The following is a 21,180-nucleotide window of genomic DNA, read 5'->3' on the forward strand; positions in this document are numbered from 1 at the left end:
GGTCACTGAGAGGTGTATGAAATGTGAGAAAGTTGACTGCACATTTGTTGATTAGAATACATATATGATAGAGTGAATAGACTTGAATTATGTTGTAATATTAATGTTACCACATGAGTGAGCTATACAGCTGTCAACTGTATCTGAGGTATATTCTGTATCAGCAAAGTTTCTGAACTTTCTTTCAATGCAGTTCCACCTGCAGCGCATTACACTAATGCAGCGTAAATGTTGCCAAACCATGAAAATTTGGCAAGCCAAAGAGAAGCAAGTTATTTGGGACTGCTAAGTGGTTTTAATGAATAGTATTTTAATTTTCTTATATATTCCTATAAAGTTCATTTATTTTTTTAACAGTAAGAACCTTCTCCACTTATCCCCATAATTCTCTTTTTAATATTGTTGATTTCATAGTATTACTCCTTCTAAGGGTGCAAGTCAAAATCATTCCCTATAATTTATCTCTGCCCTCTCCATCCAGTAGCCAACCACTGCTAGGCCGCCAGCATCTGAATGGGGGTATTCCAGGGTATTTATCTGTGTATCCCTAAATCTTACAGACTTTGGAGATTATGTTTAATCCCTGTTTGCCCAGAATTCTTCAGAGTTTTAAAATTTCTTCCTTTTCATTAAGCATAACATGAGTTCAAAATTTCTGAGAAAACCGCCTTGCTTTTTTTCCTTGTTTATATAATCTATACACACTGAATTCTTGCTTCATTTCTTCAGCTCTGAGACATTACTTACTCTCCCATACACTCACACATAGAGGCTTAATACTGCAACTACAACGGTGGCTACAAGATTACTTTGTCATGCCAACAACACAAAACCGAATGTGAAGTTACCTGCAGAATGATAGTTTTGACAGCGAAGTAGATTTTCCTTTATATGAACTGCTCACACATACTTTTCTTTTTCTTTTTGCAAAACAGTCAAATGCATGCAAAGTATACTGAAAACTCAAGAGAGGATATATGTCCATCAATTTGTTTTTCCTCCTTTCTATGTGGTGGGAATTTTTTTTAGCTTAGAAGCTACAATAGCTCAGAGACCTGAATAATTTTTTTTAAAGCCTTCTGTTAGTTGACTTAAAGGAAGCACTTTTTGCTACATGGTGCTCCCTGTCCGTTATTGGCAAGATTGAAGACAATCACATGGCAAACTTCAAAATCTCTGTGGAGATGGGGAGAAGAAATTGAAGGGGCAGAATGATGTCTTAAACCTCGCAGAGGCTCAAGTCACCCTTTTACCCTTTGAAACCCCTCAGTCCCTGAAAAAGTCCACAAAAATTCATCCCTCAAAACTCCCACAGTGTTACAGTGTAAATGGTTACACCCCCTGTAGTCCTCAGCTAATGGCGGGTAGTTATACACGGCACTGAGACCAAAGACAGTTGCTCACCCTTGTACTAAGACAAGGTTAACCAATGTTAATGTTGCTATAAGTACCCTAGTGCCATTATCATAGTGTTGCCAAATCCTGTGCTAAGCTAATAAACTTTAAAACTAAGCCAGTGCTAGATCTGCTTTGTTCTTTTCATGCCATGCCATCTACATCTTTCATGTACATAAAACTTTGAACTAGCTCAGCTTGCTGCACCACGGACAAGAATAGCCGTTTTCAAAGGTATGATTTTAAAAAACAACCACATATTGTTGTCACATCTACAAGCTGTCACCAAAAGGTCATGCCCATATATCTCAATTTTAACCAAGGTTTTCCCAAGTAATTTTTAAGTTTCTGAAATGATTCAGAAGATTAGCAAGATGCTTTTAGCTGTTCACCATAGACAATGAATTGGTATAAAACTACTATATTAAAATTGCATTCCTGTGTAACTGCCAAACAAAACTTTAACTTCTAAGCTCCTTATCTCCCTGATCTTACTATGCTGAAACTTATGTCTCTTCAAATATTTATGAATATGAAGCTGGTTATCCTATTTGCCTTCATCATGATCAACGCAAGCTGAGATCAGCCTTTCATATCTTTGCCACTTCTCTGGAAATTTCAAGAGGTAACGTCAGAGCTCTGCTATATTCTCAACAGAGAGGAAAGGACGGAGACCTTGGGGTGAGCTCTTGACCTTGACTGACAGCCTGGTGGCGCCGACAACTTGCTAGGAGAGGAGAGGGGGTGGTGGTGGACATAAAAGACAGATGGCCTAATTCATCATACACCAGGAATAAATAAAAGCAGTTGCAAGCATTACATGTGCTGTGATGACTGAACAGCCCACAAATATGGAAGTCTGCCAAACAATTATCAGCATAAAGGAGAGTCTGGCCAGTGCAAAGGGGGACTAAGAAAGAATAGTGGAGGAATGTGAAATATGCAATATGGTGCAGAGGGGTCTGGTTTCTTGTCCTGAAGATTTTATAAATGAATGATCAGAATGTATACTGATTATTTAGATTGTTTTCATAGGGCTGTGCAGCAATCCACATTTGAAAGGCAAAATATGATTCAGAACATGCACAGAACATCTTCAGGAACAGCTTGAAGCAGCTGAGCCTATACCTGGGATTGCAGAGTGGTGAGACCTATTTAGTTTAAACTGCTCCTGACAGCTGCTGTGCACACCGGGAGCCTCATTTTGTCCTGCAAATTCAGAATGTTGCATAGCTCTACCTTCCTTTCTTCTATGAAGTTCTGGACAATGTCTCATTGGTCACTTTATTTATTTGTGAAAAATAGTTTTATACTTTTTTTGTATGAAAAGCCTCCACAAGACATTTTTTTATGTTTAGAAGGATATAAATTATAAAAGACATTAGCATCACAACAATTGGTAATGAAGATAAAGCTGAGAACATGTGACTATTTCCACAGTTCCCAAACAGCTTCATGGTTGAACAGATTTATGTTTGTCTTCTTACTTCAAGTACATCACTCTGTCCACAACACCAAAGAAGAACAGACTTCCTGCTTGTAGACAGCTATTTTATTAGAATGTCCAGATCCAATGGCATAAGCTAAAGGCAAAAATATCCATTATTGTAAGGAAAATATTCAGCTCAGAACTAGTTTAATTACCAGAGTGGAGAGTATTTCCTCACAAAAATCTACTTTATTTTTCTCCAAACTTTTTTTATTAATAAATTTAATTTAAAAGAGGTATGTGAAGAGGCATTTGTTTTTTTTTACTATTGTTAGAAGAAAAAAATAGAGAGAAAGAACAATCTGCTTCCCCAACATACATTTCAAATACCAATTTAAACTAGTCCTGCACTAAGCCTATGTAAATGTTCTGATGAGGTGCTTCTGAGAACAGCACTGCTCCAGATCTGTGGCATGAAGTAGCCACAGCCACTCAAAAGGTTTGTATGGCTGCTACATGATCTCAAAACCTGAGGTTGTGTGGGAAACAGGTACATGTCCAGAAGACAATTCTGTTAGAATAGCATTCATTCATTCATTCATTCATTCATTCATTCATTCATTCATTCATTCATTCATTCATTCATTCATAAGATTTGAGCAGTGTACAGCATAAAAACAAACAATAAATTAAAAAAAAGAAAAAAATATAACAATAAACAATACAATATATAAATACAAACTATAAAATGGCAACCGAGAACACAACAAAACAACTACAAGGCTTCTCCCATTCAACTGGCCCCTAATGTCTGGAGAAAGAGCCAGGTCTTAACAGCTTGTGAAAGGCATCGTCAAAGAGTCTGCACAAATCTAAATGCATTCAAGAAATATAACCAAATACTTCACGTTTCAGTCAGTTTATCCAGCAATCAGAAAACAAATGAGAAATTTAAAATATACATTAGTATGGGCAATCCAAATTTCTAAATGGTCCTCCAGTTGAGACTTCTGATATGTTGGAAAGAGTATAAACTGGACAAGTGGATGAGGGGGTCAGTAGAATGTTGCAACCTCTGGCATCTCTGCCATGTTGAGAAATAAAGAGATGGTGTGAAAGGAAAAAGAAAAAAAAGGCTGTTGTTGCCATTAGTGGAGAGGCAGTTCAGACACATTAATGAGGCTGTGGGGGAGCTGCGGCTGCCATCACTGTTGGGAATTTGTTATACAGCAGCTCCTAAATGTGGAGGCTTTTAAAGACTTTGGAGGGAGAACCTTGCATGTGTGATGTGACCACCACCAGCAGTCCCTTGGTTCCCTCCGGAAACACATCCAGCAAGCTTACTGGGATAAATAGCTGGAAAGATCCCCACTCTTTAGATGAGAGGCAGAGAGTAGAAGAGCCTAACCTTATCCTGGAGTGAAAGTGCAGGTTGGCCTTTGTCAGACAAAGACTGAGGGTGGATTAGAGCTTGTCTGGGAGGGCAGCATTAGTTGCATGGCTGATATCAACTTCATTGATGGGATGTGGATGTCTAGGTAGAGGCAGGCTTGTGGATACTGATGTGTGGGTGGAGGAGGGCAGTACAGTTCAAGATTTGGCAAATGAGGGTCGGAACAGGTTATTTAAGGTGGAGCAAGAGGGTGGCAGTCAGATTTTGACAATGACCTGCTGAAGGAGGTATGGTGGTAGGTGCTGGTCTAACTATTATTGGTGAAGGGGGACAGCCAATGTGGTTCCAGCCCCCTCTTATTGCTCAATAGCCTCTTCATGGAGCCTTGAGCACTCTATCACTGAACGCCTTGGCCTCAAGCTGTTAAGTAGCAAGCAGACCTCATGTGCATCACCAAAGCTTGGCTGAGCAAAGAGTGGGGATGTTTTCTGAGTTCTGTCTGAGAACTGGATTCCAGGTTTTCACATGGTGTAGCAACTATGAGCCAAGGGTGGGAAGGCAAAGTAGCGATGATCCTCCTGAACAACCTGACTGTTTCTAGAGGACCTGCTCTAGAGGTAATTGATTCAAGTTATCTGTACCTGAAGTTGGGCTTCAGGAGGAAGTTAAGGATTCTGTTGGTGTATCACTTACCTGCCCAACAGCATTACCATTGTTAGAAGAATCTCTTCCCTATGGGTTGTTCCTTGCTCAGGTCAAACACCAGACACTATATTTCAGAGTCTGAAAAAAAATTAGCACACAAGGCAAAAGCATTGAATGCAGTCAGGTCTGTGCAAGGGCTGCAACACTTTTTTATAGTCAGGTATAAACAGCTAATTTGAGCATGCCTAATTATAACATTCTCAAGTTTAACTTTCCAAATAAGGTATAGCCTGATTTCTCACTTTCTAATTGGTATGCCTTATCTCTCTTGCCAGAAGCGTAACAGTTTCTTCCTATTCCTTTCTTATCTGTCAGCATGACCCTCTTGTTTCTCTATTATGGTAAAACACTAACTTCTTCTAAAATAGTTAGTTCAGCTTTCTAATTACTATTTTCCAATACCATCTAAGTTTCTTGAGCTCATCTCAAGAGTACTAGTGCTGGTCGATTTCAATTTCCATATCCTTAACATGGGGTCCAGGATATGTCTCAACTGATATTGGTCTCAACCCATGGACACATGCTGGATCTAGTTTTTACCCTGGAGTAGATGGTGCATGATCTGAAACTGGAGGACTTAATTACTACCCCTTTGTTATGGTCAGATTACTTCCTGGTCAGCCTGAGCCTGGGTGCCACAAGTTATCTATGCAGGACTGATGAACTGATAAATATGGTCTGCCCCAGATACCTTATGAATCTGTCCCACCCTTTGGGAGTTTCCCAGTTATATGGTGAGCAATTTTTCCACAACTCTAGTTAATCTCTAGAATAAGGAAGCCATTAGTGTCATAAATAGGATTGTATTGTTGCTAAATACAGAACCTGGGGGAGGGCTGGTTTACTGAGGAGCTCCAGGAGATGAAACTTCAAAAGATATTTGGGGTGCTTGTGGTGGTATTTGGGTCTATACTGTGGCAATAAGAGTGGTGAAAAATCAATATTTCTCCAACCTTGTTCCATCAGTGGAATGCCACCCAACAGTTGTTATGGGTCTGTCTGACCAGTCAGTTTCTTAATTGGAGGAGCAGGGCTTGGCAGATTCTGACCTTGCTAATCAGGAACTAGCAGACTCTTAGACATTTGCAGATGAGGCTCAGAAAGAGCAGGGGCTGTTGGAAGATGAGCCTGCAAGTCTAGAGGAGTCAGCTATTTACCCACTTGTTGCAGAAGGGCAGCAGCAGGTTGAGTCACCTGACCTAGACCCTGAGCAGGAAAAGATCTTCAGCCCTTGCACATACAACAAGAACAAGTAGAACAGAGATAAGCCAATGAGGCTTCACAAAAGGACTGAGGAAAATAGGCAAGCCTATCCATACTATGAAAGAAGAGCTTGGGAGTCAAGACTATTGTTGACAAACAACTTTCCAACCTTGGACGTGACTTCCTTGAATATGTGCTGCTTAAGATTCTGAGTGATCTTTGGACTTATACAATACTAGACTCAGCTTTGATTCCTGGATTTGTCTGCATAGAACCTTAGCTTCTGTACTAAAATTGTTTGGTTTTCCTGAGCTCTCACATGCCTGAGATTGATACCTGTCATAAAGACATTAACCCAGTTCTGACCTCCTGCACTTTAAGTGCTAGCATAGGGCAGATTGCTTGCCAAGCCCTATAAAAGAAGCCCCTCCCTTAACTGTAGCCTCCTGTATGGAACAATTACCAGTTGAAATTGAACAACTAAAAGCAAAACTGACACAACTGATAGTGCAGGTAATCCTCACTTACCAACCTCAGTTGGGACTGGCAACTCCATCACTAAGTGATGTGGTTGTAAAGTGAAATATTACATAACTGCATCTGACTTATGACATCAGTTCCAGCTGTGGTTGTGAAGCAAATCATTTGCAGTCACTAAGCACAACATCATATGACTGTGACTTGCAACTTCCTGCCAGCTTCCCCACTGACTTTGCTTGTCAGAAGCCAGCTGTGAAGGTTACAAATGGCAATCACGTGACCACAGGATGTTGTGACTGCCGCAAGTTTCAAGACCTGTCTTTAATCTTTTTCAGCACCATTGTAATTTTGAATGGTTGCTGAACTAGCAGTCAGTAAGTAAGGACTATATGTACAGGCTGCAACACCACATCTTAAATGCCTGTCTTGGTACTGAAGAACTCTGATAGTACTCTTGGTCAGTTTCTGCTTTTTTGGCTCACTGTAATCTTACACGAGCCTTTATCTCAAAGACTTCCACACAGACCAATTGAAAGTTGGCTTCTTTATCAGTCTGCTTTTGGGCTCAGCTGCTAATTAGGCTATTCAACCCATAGTTATCTAACTACAGTAAGTTTGTTAGGTACTTTATGTCTGAAGATCCTACGAGATCTTCCATGACAAACTGTTGCACTAGGGAGTTACAGCAGAGAGGCCAATTAATAGGCAAATATGACTGACTTGACTCTTGGCCCAAAACCTAGACTGGAATGAGGCTGCTCTGATGGACCAGTGCCAGGAGGCACTTGCAGTGGGCATTCTAGATGAGTTATCCAAAGTGGAACACCCTGCCACTTTGCAAGACATCATTCATCTGTGTTTGTAAACTGATGTGGGTCTGGACCCAGAGACTTCATTCAGTCTCCTTCCAGATGCAAGGACCTAAGCTCCAACTGCCTGAAGCTTAAGGTACATCATCCAGGCCTCCAGAACTCATATAAACTGGAAGGGCCAGACCTCATCTGTCACCTGAACAGCAGGCAAAACAAAGGAACTGTTATATGGACAACTGGAGAAGTCCTGTTGAGGTCCCTGGGATATGATCTTGTGGGTTTACTGGGATTAGTTTAAACCTGTGACTCTTGATGAAGTGGACAAAGTCCTTCAGACTGTTATCTCAGTGACCTGTTTATTAATTTCAGCTCCCTCCTGGGTGGTTAACATTGATTGGGAAGTGACTTGTGGTTAGGTCCATGCGGTGGACCTTTTTATCATGTACAGCACTCAGAGTTGTTGGAAGTTTTTTTTTTTAAAATCCATGTAAATAAATAAATAAAATCAGCTACACCTGTTGCAGTTGTGGCAGCTGATACAATCAGAGAGAGCTTTCTGACAGGTATGCTGACTTCATGTGAACAGGAGGCTGATCTATCTCATTGGCCCTACAACTGCTCCATTGATCTGATCTCTGGAGCCAAAATTCCAGTAAGGTGGATCTCTCCACTTTCAAAGCTAGAATTTGCTACTCAGTGGGACTTTTATCAGCAAGAATCTTATGAGAGGCTTCATTTGCCTCTCTGCATCACCTACTGCTGCCCTTATGCAACTTTTAAAAAAGAAATTAAGGGAATTGGATCTGGCATTAGATCTGGCAGAGAAGGTATGCTTCAGATCCCATCTGCTAGGGACTTACACTTGGCGGGTTCCAGGAGGTGGGCCTTGTCTGCTGTGGCACCCACTTTATGAAACATTCTTGTCCCCAAAGTGAGGTTAAGTCCATCCCTGGTACTGTTCCATAAGCCCCTCAAGATCTGGCTATGTCATCAGGCCTGGGGGTCCCAGGGGGCCAATGACGTTCTAAGATGGCTCCATCATTTTGATTAATATTTACTCTCTCCTATGCCTGGTGGTTTGTAGTTTAATAATGACTGTTTTATATTTTTAATAATGATGTTTTCTATATATTTACTGTTTCATTTAATTGTTGTATGCTACCCAGAGTCACTTTTGTGAGATGGGCAATCATATGAATTAGATAGATAGATAGATAGATAGATAGATAGATAGATAGATAGATAGATAGATGGATGGATGGATGGATGGATGGATGGATGGATGGATGGATGGATGTAAATTGTGATTCTGTAATGATTACCAGGCTCTCAACCATATCACTATCTGGAATAAATATGCTCTGCCCTAATCACTAAACGTTTGGAGCATTTGCAGAAGGCATGTATTTTCTCTAATTTTGACCTTTATGGGAGTCACATGATTCAGATGGACTCTGCCAGAGTGGAAGCTATCTAGTCCTGGCAACATCCCCAAGGAGTCAAGGATATCCAGAGGTTAATGGGCTTTGCAAACTATTACTGCTCCTTCATTCTAGGTTTTGCTTAGTCCACAGTCCCAACCTAATCTGCAAACAAACTCCGTTAATTTGGGATGCACCAGCTCAGAAAGCCTTTGAAAAGCTAAATAAGGTTTTCTCTACTCAGCCTGCCCTGTAACATTCTGACACTCCTATACATTTGTCATTGAAAGAGATGCTTCAGTGTTGTAGTGGGGGTCATTCAGTTGTAAATTGCAGAGAATATACATACCTTGTGCCTTGTGCCTATTATTCCAGGAAATTAAGCCCTCAAAACAACTCTATATCCTCTGGGATAAGGCACTCCTTGTAATCAAGATGGATTTGAGACCTGGAAACATCTACTAGAGGGAGAAAAAAAAGTCTCATAGAAGTCAAGACTGAGCAGCATTATCTGGAATACATACAAACAGCACAGAAGCTGAACCAATGGTAGATTTCATGGTTACTGTTATTTTTTCTGGTTTAACTTCAAGGTGACTTACAAATCAAGCACCCAGAGCAAGAGAGCAGATGGTCTGTTCCAGCAACCAGAATATGACGGAGAAAGGGGTTTAACACCTCCTTCCCTCCCTGAGTTCTCTCATTCCTGCATGGCAGTGAGATTTATAGCTATCATAAAGACCTAAGCATGGCTGGCTGGGGAATTCTGGGAGTTGAAGTCCATTAATCTTAAAGTTGCTAAGGTGGAGAAACACTGGGCTAGACTAAAGAGGAACTACTATAGTAAAATAAAACTGGTTTTTTTTTTTACTTTCACCTATTTTGTACAACAATCAGCATTAATTATTTGCAGAAGCTCTAGCAATAGCTTTTGAAGCCCCAATATTTGATTTTATTCTTCTGTCAGAATGAAATTATTGGTTAATCTGGAAACCTTTGCATATACTGTACAATTAAAATTGGACATGGCATTTTATCAGGATGAGATTCTTAATGTAGAAATGAGCAAACAATATTGCTTCAGATAATTAGTATTTCCTCTCCCCTTTCCTCATTAAAAGTATACTGTTGAGTTCTTCTTGATCATCATAAAGAGACTCAAATCAAATATTTAATACAATTAAGAAATATTAGGATTTTTTCTTTTGGATATCATTTCACTTGTCAAGCTTTCTTTTTCCTTTATGTTCTCTGCCTATGGTTTTCCCCCAGAGAAGTTTTGTTCTTTTCAGGTGCTTTTTTCCCCCCTTCCTTCTAATCCTCAAAACGTTGCCAGTTGAGGAGCAGTAGCAGCAAAAAGACCCCAATTTTGATTCAAGGTTTTCCCCTTTCTCAATGGAAAAGGAAGCTGTAGGCTAATCTTTAGCTCTTGGGGTACTCTCCTCAAATCACAGGATTGCACTCTTGATTCTCTTTTATATAAGGCAATAAAAAACTAACATTACAATTAGGATTTTTCTACTTTACACACACATTCAAAGTATTGTAAAATACTTTACTCAATCAAAGGTACTTTCAGCCCCTTTTGGATGTTTTCATAGCAAACATTGAGTCAATTATTGCTGATATTGCTATTATTACTACTTGAGACTTGTTGGCTTCCTTAATTTGTTTTTAGGATAACAATTTTCCCATTCAAGAAATGCAATAATCCATAAGGAATGTTTGGTCTGATTTGTACTGTTTTATTATGGGCTCTGCCACAGAAATAATTATAAAGAGTAATAGAAAAACAGGTATTTTGCCATGCATATTAGAGCTTATCAATACTCATTTAGTTTTTAACATATCTAATTCATTTCTTAAATCAACTTTTAAAAATTGTTATGTAAAACTTTTGGGAAAGCACTGTGAAGTAAAACGTGCAAACCTAGCAATCTACAAATAATTTTGACTGATGTTTCTATTATAGAGCTGTGTTTGTTGGTATGCATTTCCACTTTTCATCCCTTCTAAGGAAGGGCCTTAATTAATTTCTCTGAAGTTATTTTGGGAGCCCTGCCCTATGTAAAAATATTCACCAGGCTATGTTATATGCATTAGTAAAGATCTTGAAGAATTTTTAGGATATAACATGATAGCTGATCTCATCACGTGCTAGCTTCCATAGATGTAACAGTTAGGTTTTGTAAGTGGGATTATTTACATTTCAGAAAGCACATCCAAAAGACATACGGTAATTTATTATTCTAATTTTCTAATCAGTTCATCTGCCTTGATCATACAGTATGTGTTACTAGAATTCATTTCTTACAGTTCAAAAGGAATCAAAATTTTCCAAGCTTAGTTCCTGCTAAAAAAAGAATGGTAATCACCAGAAATGCTAATGTTTATTTGTCTGTAAACCTAAGTGTGGGATCAGTTTCACTAGGGATACCATATCTGTGCTCAAAATCCAGACAATCACTAAATGGCAGCAAAAAAGGTGGTACTGTAAACTCGCTTCATCATCTAGTAGTCATCCAGGTTTCTGCAGTCCAGTTGTGGTGGCCCCAAATCTCACCTTTCATTTTTGACCTCTTTGAAACTGATTTAAAATATAGTAACATTCTCATAAAATTGGGCATTTAAAATGACAGGACATGCTGGTGAATCATGTGCCAGTAAAAAAGCTCCCAATTTTTAGTGTAAAAGGGCACACAAATCTACCTGCCATATAGGTATTTCAAAGGAACATGAAATGTTAATCTATCTTTAGTTATCCTTAAGCCCCAGAACAAATTTTGAAGCTTCGATATTGCAGATTCTTCATTCTGTCTCTGTTATTTGGTTTATTTGTTATTTATTTATTTTTGGGACTGTTGGCAACCTAAAGTTTATTGTGCTTTCCAGAAAATATTTACTTGTGAGCATTGGGAAGTATGACACAATATTCTTTCCTGTTGAAATTGGGTGTGAGGATTACCAGATTCATGCTCTGTTAACCTATAGCAGTCCCAGGCACCTGTTGGCATATTAATAGTCTACTGCAATTTTTTTAAGCATTAGCACTTAGTACTCGGGATGAAAATAAGGAACATTTCAAGAGTGTCTGTGCTGAATGCCAGTGATGTTTAGAGCAATGCCTCCCAAATTTTTCCTTTATATAGACCACTATATTATATTGAGGCTCACCACATAAGATAGGCATATGTAATGGAGGATCTTGGGCCCCTGAAAAAGATGATCAACTCCTTTCATCATTCAAATCAAATCAAAATTATTTTTAATGGCCCAAACATTGTGAGATCACAGTAGGAAGTGTTGCAATATTTTGGCAACATTGCCAAAATCACAAGATAACCTCAACATCTTATGGGATTTGAAAACATGAAAGTTTGTGTGCATTCATATATATAAAATTATATATTCCAGGGACCATCTCCAATACCCTCACAACCATGGCTGTTTCCTGGACTGCAGGTTAGCAGCTACTTGTTACAGAAACATTTCATGTATGTTTCACACTTGAATCTGATCCTTGGTAGATTATGCCAGGGGATCTTCAGCTGTAAATGGAGCCAAGACTCTGGACCAGACAGGTCTGAACTTCAAAGAAGCTTAGATTCATAGCAGAATTTTGCACTTAGAATTTTAAACAACTAGATTTTCCTGCAATTGGAATATATCCTTGTCTTTCAGAATAGCAACTGATGGTATTCAGTAGGAATCTGTCAGTATACATTTGTCTAATGCATGTTGTCTAATACCTCCTTTTCTAAAATAGGTTTCATGAAGTATCAAGAATGAAAGAGCAGAAATATCTGCTGCAATTTCCAAGAGTTGCAGTCAGTGAAAAAAAATGGTATTGAACACTTACTAAAGAAAAAAAGCCCACCATAATAGTTCTAATTGGCTTTATATCATGAATATACTTTTTTTTAAAAAAATTGAGAGTTGATTTCACTTAGGGGTTAGAACATTATTATTTCTACTCTAGAGTAACATTTCAAGAATCTAATGAAATGGTATAATCAATTAAATCCATGAGGCTGGTATCAGTAAGACTGAGAACAATGCTTGGTTATACATTTTTACAGTCCTGGGCACAATATACTTTGCCCCTGTAGGCCTGATATCTTGGATTCTTACTGAGAATTTTGTTTCATCATGGCCCAAAGCAGTAGGCAAAAAATTGGAACTCCTTGGATTTTAATTAACCCAACTCTGTACAGTTGGGTATGAGTGTGCAATAGCAGTTTTTAGGTAGTGGATTAAGGATGCTGATATCCAATTAGACCTGGCATTTTTTTCCCAAGGATATATTCACGACTAGCTCTTTCACCCTCCTTAGACCTGCAACATATACCTGTCAAATTACAATCCCTAAGTATAGGATGGTATTCTCCCTGGGTTAATTGGATGTCTTTCCTACCTCAGTCCTAGAAGGGAGGTACAAATATACTCCTTTGGCCTAAGGCAGTGTTGTCCAAACTTGGCCACTTTAAGATGAGTGGACTTCAACTCCCAGAATTCCCCAGCCAGCATAGCTGGCTGGGGAATTCTGGGAGTTGAAGTCCACTCATCTTAAAGTGGCCAAGTTTGGACAACACTGGCCTAAGGCTTTGCCCATGTGGTGAGGGGTCTATTGGAACTACAATATACATTTTATTATATATTGCCCATTTTATGCTGGCACACAGATCTGCCTGCACCTTAATGAAAATTCTGTTCTAATTATCAAAAGAAACTTATGGCAAAGATAAAGCATGCCATGCATACCATGTTTCTCCTCTGATCATCAAAACAAAAATAAAAAATAAAGGATGTCATTTGGTCTCCATTTCTTTGTTTAAAAAGATAGAAAGGCTGATATGTAAAATCCATAGTAGGAATCTTGCATGTGTATTAAAATTTGCTTTATATTTAGCATAAATTCTTTTAACAGTAACATTTAATACAGCTATTGTAAGTAATGTTGCAGTAGCTTATGGCTGTTTTCAGTTGTCCTGCCTTTTTGTTTTTTCCCCCTGTAATATACTAGGCTTTCTGAAATTTAAATATTAAATTTAATTATTATGTAAAAATTAAATTTACATAATGATGCTATAAATAGGATGCATAGTATTAATTTATAAAGAAAATTTGAAAAATTATCAACCAAATTATATGAAATAAAATATAAAAACAAAAGTATGCTGACAAGATCATGTAACATTCAAATGAAATCATGAAATGAGCAAAAATTATGAACGTGTGCATATTGCATTATGTATATAAGACTATAGTAATATACCAATGATTGTTAATTCATTATCGATGCAAAAATGTGGCCTCCCAAATTCCTGTTGAATAATATAGAAAAAGAGATCATATTTTTGTGCGATGCAGCTATTTAGTCTCTACGACCAGGTTTGGTTATTTAAGAAGCTTCAGAATTTATACAGTCTTAACTTATGGAGCAGGGACCAGTTCCCTAAGGACGATGACTGGCCCCAAAGTGGCTGAGTTAAACAGCAGAATTATTAATTAAGAAAATCTTTGGTTACAATTTAAAATATTAGCACCTGGGTAATGCCTCACCTATACTTGCTCATCTTTTTTTCCCACTAGGTAGTTGTCACACCAGAAATGTCCAAAAGACCTCAGAAAGTCATACTGGAGGAGATAAAATAGGAAATGATTGGTCTATGATTACCTATAAGTAAAATAGGTAGGAATTTGGAACTCTGTCTTCCCAATCCTTCCTCAGTACAAAAAGGGATGCTTGTATTTATTTTAGAATCAAATGCTTCTTTTCTTTCTTGCAATCAGCTTGTAAAACTGTATTATGAATAAAAGTCTATACATTTGAAAGTTTATTTTGGATATCACCAAGCAGATAGACATAGGCTGTATTTGTGCTAAATGTGGTTTGTTCTGAACATGATTTGTTAAATGAGATGCAATTGGCTGGATTCACACATGTTAAACCATGAATGGCTTTTACAGATGGTTAGTGAAATGTTAATCTAACCATGGTTCAGCTGATATAAAATATAAAGAGCAAAACCAGTGTAACTGGTTTCAGTATAGAAATTATGCATATTTTAGGCAATGTGGAAAATTGTTAAACAGTCATTGTGAATAGTAGTCTGTTATATTTTATTCAGTTTCTTTTTTCTTGGTTTTATTTTTAGCCACGTTGCTGAACATTTGGTGTTTCTGAATTAAGAAGGAAATAGGAAACTGACCATTCATGACATAAGACTGTATTTTGGGATCCAGGAGCATATGTAAACACTCAGAGTATGATCAGTTGCGCTCTCCAGACTTTTCCAAACTATCAGAACGTAGGCCATGGATTATGTTATCATCAGCTTTAGGTAGGAGGAAAGAGAGTAAATGCCTTTTGTGATACATATAAAAGACAGTATTACTTTAATGAATGCTGTGCTGAATGAAGAGACTATTAAAGAATGTTTCTTTCATCAGTTGACCAAGTTCTTGTTGGGAAGTTTCAGCTGTCACATGATAACCTGGGCAAATGTAAAATCTGTGCACGAATGCTTGATAACTCTGTGTTCATAAAATATCCCTATTCTGTAAACGCTTGCCCATCCTGAGCTGATTGAATTCCTACTGCCCTTTCTTTGATTAGGTTACTGTAATCTTTAGTATCTGATTTATTGGACCTGGAAAAACTTTTTATATGCCTTGCTGAGTATATGATAGTAGACAAGGGTTAAATATAACATATATTCATTAGTATCACTGTCTTTGTACTTTTGTGACTTCAGCAAAGAAATATTGTCAGTCCAGTTGCATCTCCTGTGGCATATAACTATTAACTGAATTTTTGTTAAACAGATTATGTTCATTTGGGTTACCATGAAGAAATGAACAGATTTGGCAAAATGCTAATAATTTCCATTGGTTCTTCCTATTTATACCAACGTATATTTTGGCTATTGTGTTTCTAATTTAGAATATTTGACTTTTCAAGATTTGCAAGGAATCTTATGCAAGTAGTCCCCAGTTTAAGAATGAGTTCTGTTCCCAAGGTCTGTCCTTAAGTTGAATTTGTATGAAAGCTGGAACAGTATTATTGTATAATACTGTATAAGTAGTATTGTGTAATTAACTTGAACCATTGTGTATTTAACTTGAATTTTGCTTCAATAGGTTCGGTTGTTAACTATGGTTGTCCTTACACCGGGCGTTCTTAACCTGGGGACTACCTGTATGTCTTCAGGAAGAGTCAAATCTAAATATGCAAAATATTTTGCTTTGTCTTTGCATATAACATTTCCAGTTTTGCTTTCTGGGTTAACTGCTTGATTGAATAAAATCAATCCAATTCTGTTTATTCAGAGGTAAGTCTAATTATATTCAGTAGTGTGTATTATCTGGGTTTAGAACTGACAGTGTATAAAATACTTACAACAGCAAGTTTATATGTAGTGAAATAACAGGGATATCTATGGATTAGTTAGAAACTGATTCATAGTCTTCCTAATTCAGCTGCTGAATACCAAAAACAACATAGTACCATGAATAATATTCTTCTAACACAGACAAATAAGTGTGCACATTTATGCAAATCATTTGATACTAAGCCCCATATTAGGGGGAGGGGAGCCATGTTGTCTACGGTGGCACCTTCTCTGACTAACAATTTTTATTAAAAGACAGAAGCTTTCATGAGCTGCAGCTAACTTTAGCAGATGCACAGAGTGGCTAGACTGCCATAGGATTTAAACTGTGAATGCATGGGGAGAGGGGATAGAGGGGTTATGCAGATGTAGGCTACTTGTGAAGCAGACTACAATTACTGTATTAATTAATAATTGCAATGTGTTAAACGATTAAAATCCTAAACTGTATCAGTCAAACCCTTCTATGCATCTAATGAAGGGAGCTGCAGCTCACAAAAGCTTTTGCCTGCTAATAAATTTGTTAGTCGGAAAAAGTACTACCAGACTCCTTCTGATATAGGGCTTACCATACTCAGACTAAATATTATGTAGAAGACTTCACTGCAAACTACCATGATCGTATTGGTAGGATGGCAATAAATGTACAGTACAAGAAAAAGTATTTTGATTGAGACTATTTTCATTTACTGCATTCTTCCAGTTAATAATAGTATGTCTTCTTAATGTGAACCTGGAGCAAATTAAGTGCAAGGGAAAACAGTATTTAAGTGACTATGTTCTTCAATAAAATATTAAGAAAAGAAGGGAAGGGAAGGGAAGGGAAGGGAAGGGAAGGGAAGCATGGGAGTATATTAAGTGGAATAAAGAAGAATATGAGAACCATTACAAAGGAATATGCAGAAATGGTAAAAGCAGCCAAATGTGGGTCGATCAGGATTGGATGATCTCTTATTTTGGTAATTTGGTTTCTTAGTGAGTCCTGATTGTGGGAATGTCTCTGGATGGGACAGGGGGAGGGAGAAATAACTACAGTTTGTGAGAATTCATTCCTCTGCTCGCTTACTTGTTTCACCTTTTCAGTTCTACCCACATTTTAAACATGGATGGACTTGGCTGCTGTCATATGAAATATGGAGCTGAGTACTTAGATATACTAGAGATAGGAAAATTTGAAGAAGTACTGTGATAATATAATAGATCTATCATTCTAGTATGGGTACCTTGGTTATTCCTGAGCTCCATGATTGAAATAAAATACATTCTCTTGAATTAAATCCAAAAGTTTTTAAATTTAATTTTAAAACAGATACAATTAATTTCTGTATTCTGATCAGTAAAACCTTGTACTTAAACAAAAGTAGGTGTTAATTTCAAAGCAGATTGTTTTGCAAAAATCAAAGAGGTGTGCATTTTTACAAATTAGTTTGAAACTGCAAGAGATTTTATTTTGTATTTTTCAAAATAAATCTCTATTCTTTTAGAAATGTTAGTTCTAAGCATTCATTAGAGAATGTGTGAATTAAAATTTGCAATGGTTTTGCACGTAGCAAAATAATTTTCTCTTCTGCCAAATGGGTTGCGTGAAATCACAATTTTCCATTATTCTATGTAATTATCTTGTGTTTATAGCTGCTGTGTACCTGTTTCTTGTACACATGCACATGTATACCAGATGCGGGGCAACTGGAATATCACATTTCAGAAAAGAAGAGACATTTTAAATCTGAGAATAAATAAAATAAATTCAATCCTAAAATATATAATTACAATGATACTAAAATTACAGGTTTCTAAAACTTTAGTTAGAGCTCTGGGTCTTTGATATTCCTTTCCCCTTGCGTAGAGCCCTTGCATCTATTATTCGCACCCCTCCTTGCAATACTAAGTTGAGATTTACAGGCTTCAGAATCTGAGTATTGGATAATATGGCTTCTCTTCTGCTCATATTGATGATGCAGTTTGAAAGTGGAATTAGAGACCAAGCCGATACATAGATGGCTTCTATCAGCTTAAAACACTGTAGTTAGACATATCCAAACTTCATATTTAGCAATAATTTAAAGCTGACTCTAACTACATTATTAGAAATAATGTTTTTCTCTTTAAAAGTAGGGAACTAATTTATGTCATACTATATGAGCTACATTATATTGCTTTTATTGATAGGTTTTCAATTGGTAGTATTGTTACATATATTTTATAAGAACATTATGTATGGAGTTCTAATATATATGCATTTCTATCTCTGGATATGCCTTGGATAATTTAACTATAAATAACATTTGAGTTTGTTAGATAGTAGAAGAAGCAAAACAAGACTTTGTAAAATAAATAATAGGAAGAACTCACTACTTTCTAACTTGTTCTTCTTTAACTCTAATCTTTATAGAGTTTTACTTGCTCTGAATATTATTTTTATATTGTGTTTGGTTTTACCTATTGAGGATTATTGAGATTTATGTGTACTTTCCTATATTCCTTTTAAAAATATGTCTCCCAAAATTGTATTCCATAAACAATGTAAGTAGCAGAACATTTTTGATAGTCTGCTAACTGGGTTATGGCTGTTTAACTATCTTATGAATTCTTTTAAATGTTTTTAAATGTGATACAGTGATGCTTTTTTATGTCTTATTGTGTTCTGGTCATGTTTGAGAGGGTACTATTAAATAGGAATAGTAACAATATAATGTATGCAGCTTTGATACAGTGGGGCAAAAAAGTATTTAGTCAGCCACCAATTGTGCATGTTCTCCCACTTAAAAAGATGAGAGAGGCCTGTAATTTTCATCATAGGTATACCTCAACTATGAGAGACAAAATGAGGAAAAAAATCCAGAAAACCACATTGTCTGATTTCTAAAGAATTTATTTGCAAATCATGGTGGAAAATAAGTATTTGGTCACCTACAAACAAGCAAGATGTCTGGCTCTCACAGACCTGTACAGTGGGGCAAAAAAGTATTTAGTCAGCCACCAATTGTGCAAGTTCTCCCACTTAAAAAGATGAGAGAGGCCTGTAATTTTCATCATAGCTATACCTCAACTATGAGAGACAAAATGGGGAAAAAAATCCAGAAAATCACATTGTCTGATTTTTAAAGAATTTATTTGCAAATCATGGTGGAAAATAAGTATTTGGTCACCTACAAACAAGCAAGATGTCTGGCTCTCACAGACCTGTAACTACTTCTTTAAGAGGCTCCTCTGTCCTCCACTCGTTACCTGTAGTAATGGCACCTGTTTGACCTTGTTATCAGTATAAAAGACACCTGTCCACAACCTCAAACAGTCACACTCCAAACTCCACTATGGCCAAGACCAAAGAGCTGTTGAAGGACACCAGAAACAAAATTGTAGACCTGCACCAGGCTGGGAAGACTGAATCTGCAATAGGCAAGCAGCTTGATGTGAAGAAATCAACTGTGGGAGCAATAATTAGAAAATGGAAGACATACAAGACCATTGATAATCTCCCTCGATCTGGGCCTCCATGCAAGATCTCACCCCGTGGGGTCAAAATGATCACAAGAACGGTGAGCAAAAATCCCAGAACCACATGGGGGGACCTAGTGAATGACCTGCAGAGAGCTGGGACCAAAGTAACAAAGGCTACCATCAGTAACACACTACGCTGCCAGGGACTCAAATCCTGCAGTGCCAGACGTGTCCCCCTGCTTAAGCCAGTACATGTCCGGGCCCGTCTGAAGTTTGCTAGAGAGCATTTGGATGATCCAGAAGAGGATTGGGAGAATGTCATATGGTCAGATGAAACCAAAATAGAACGTTTTGGTCTAAACTCAACTCGTGTTTGGAGGAGAGAGAATGCTGAGTTGCATCCAAAGAACACCATACCTACTGTGAAGCATGGGAGTGGAAACATCATGCTTTGGGGCTGTTTTTCTGCAAAGGGACCAGGACGACTGATCCGTGTAAAGGAAAGAATGAATGGGGCCATGTATCGTGAGATTTTGAGTGAACACCTCCTTCCAGCAGCAAGGGCATTGAAGATGAAACGTGGCTGGGTCTTTCAGCATGACAATGATCCCAAACACCCCGCCCGGGCAACGAAGGAGTGGCTTCGTAAGAAGCATTTCAAGGTCCTGGAGTGGCCTAGCCAGTCTCCAGATCTCAACCCCATGGAAAACCTTTGGAGGGAGTTGAAAGTCCGTGTTGCCCAGTGACAGCCCCAAAACATCACTGCTCTAGAGGAGATCTGCATGGAGGAATGGGCCAAAATACCAGCAACAGTGTGTGAAAACCTTGTGAAGACTTACAGAAAACATTTGACCTCTGTCATTGCCAACAAAGGATATATAACAAAGTATTGAGATGAACTTTTGATATTGACCAAATACTTATTTTCCACCATGATTTGCAAATAAATTCTTTAAAAATCAGACAATGTGATTTTCTGGATTTTTCCCCCCATTTTGTCTCTCATAGTTGAGATATACCTATGATGAAAATTACAGGCCTCTCTCATCTTTTTAAGTGGGAGAACTTGCACAATTGGTGGCTGACTAAATACTTTTTTGCCCCACTGTATATGGATGGAGAAAGTTGGCTCCTCAAGAAATTAAAATGTATGAAGGTCTATGCTACCCAAAGGGAGAAAAGGTGAGGTGGTCTTTGCAATTTCCTTTACGCCTTGGTACTGTATCTATCTTCCATTCTTTCAATTTCCCACCTGATTATTAAACATGTTTATTGTAGAAACCCAAAGCTATATACAATGACGTCAAATAAAAAAAGTAAGAAAAGAGTAATAAAATAAAAACACAGAACACTTAAAAATCAAAACAATAATCAACCTGGAGCCAATGCAACTACCAAATTAACAATTCCAGAAAATCAGATTCTTTTCCCCAGTTTCTACAGAGAAAAATTTACCAAGCCCCCTGGTAATTTCTATAGACAAATCTGCAAACAGGAAAAGAACATG

The 21,180-nt window shown here is 37.6% G+C and overlaps 1 long non-coding RNA gene across 1 annotated transcript in view; it reads right to left on the minus strand.

The window, feature by feature from the left end:
* Positions 1 to 21,180, minus strand: part of LOC112541806 (uncharacterized) — a 38,179-nt gene that overhangs the window by 12,897 nt on the left and 4,102 nt on the right. The window contains exons 2-3 of the long non-coding RNA XR_003085747.2: positions 9,188 to 9,299; positions 4,911 to 5,000 (exon numbers count right to left, since the gene is read on the minus strand). This is a non-coding gene — a long non-coding RNA (uncharacterized LOC112541806). The remainder of the gene's footprint in view (positions 1 to 4,910; positions 5,001 to 9,187; positions 9,300 to 21,180) is intronic.

Source organism: Python bivittatus, unplaced genomic scaffold, assembly GCF_059951505.1.
Source record: "Python bivittatus isolate LINGU-HERP-01145 unplaced genomic scaffold, Pbiv_v1 ctg000980_np1212, whole genome shotgun sequence".
Classification (NCBI taxonomy): Eukaryota; Metazoa; Chordata; class Lepidosauria; order Squamata; family Pythonidae; genus Python; species Python bivittatus.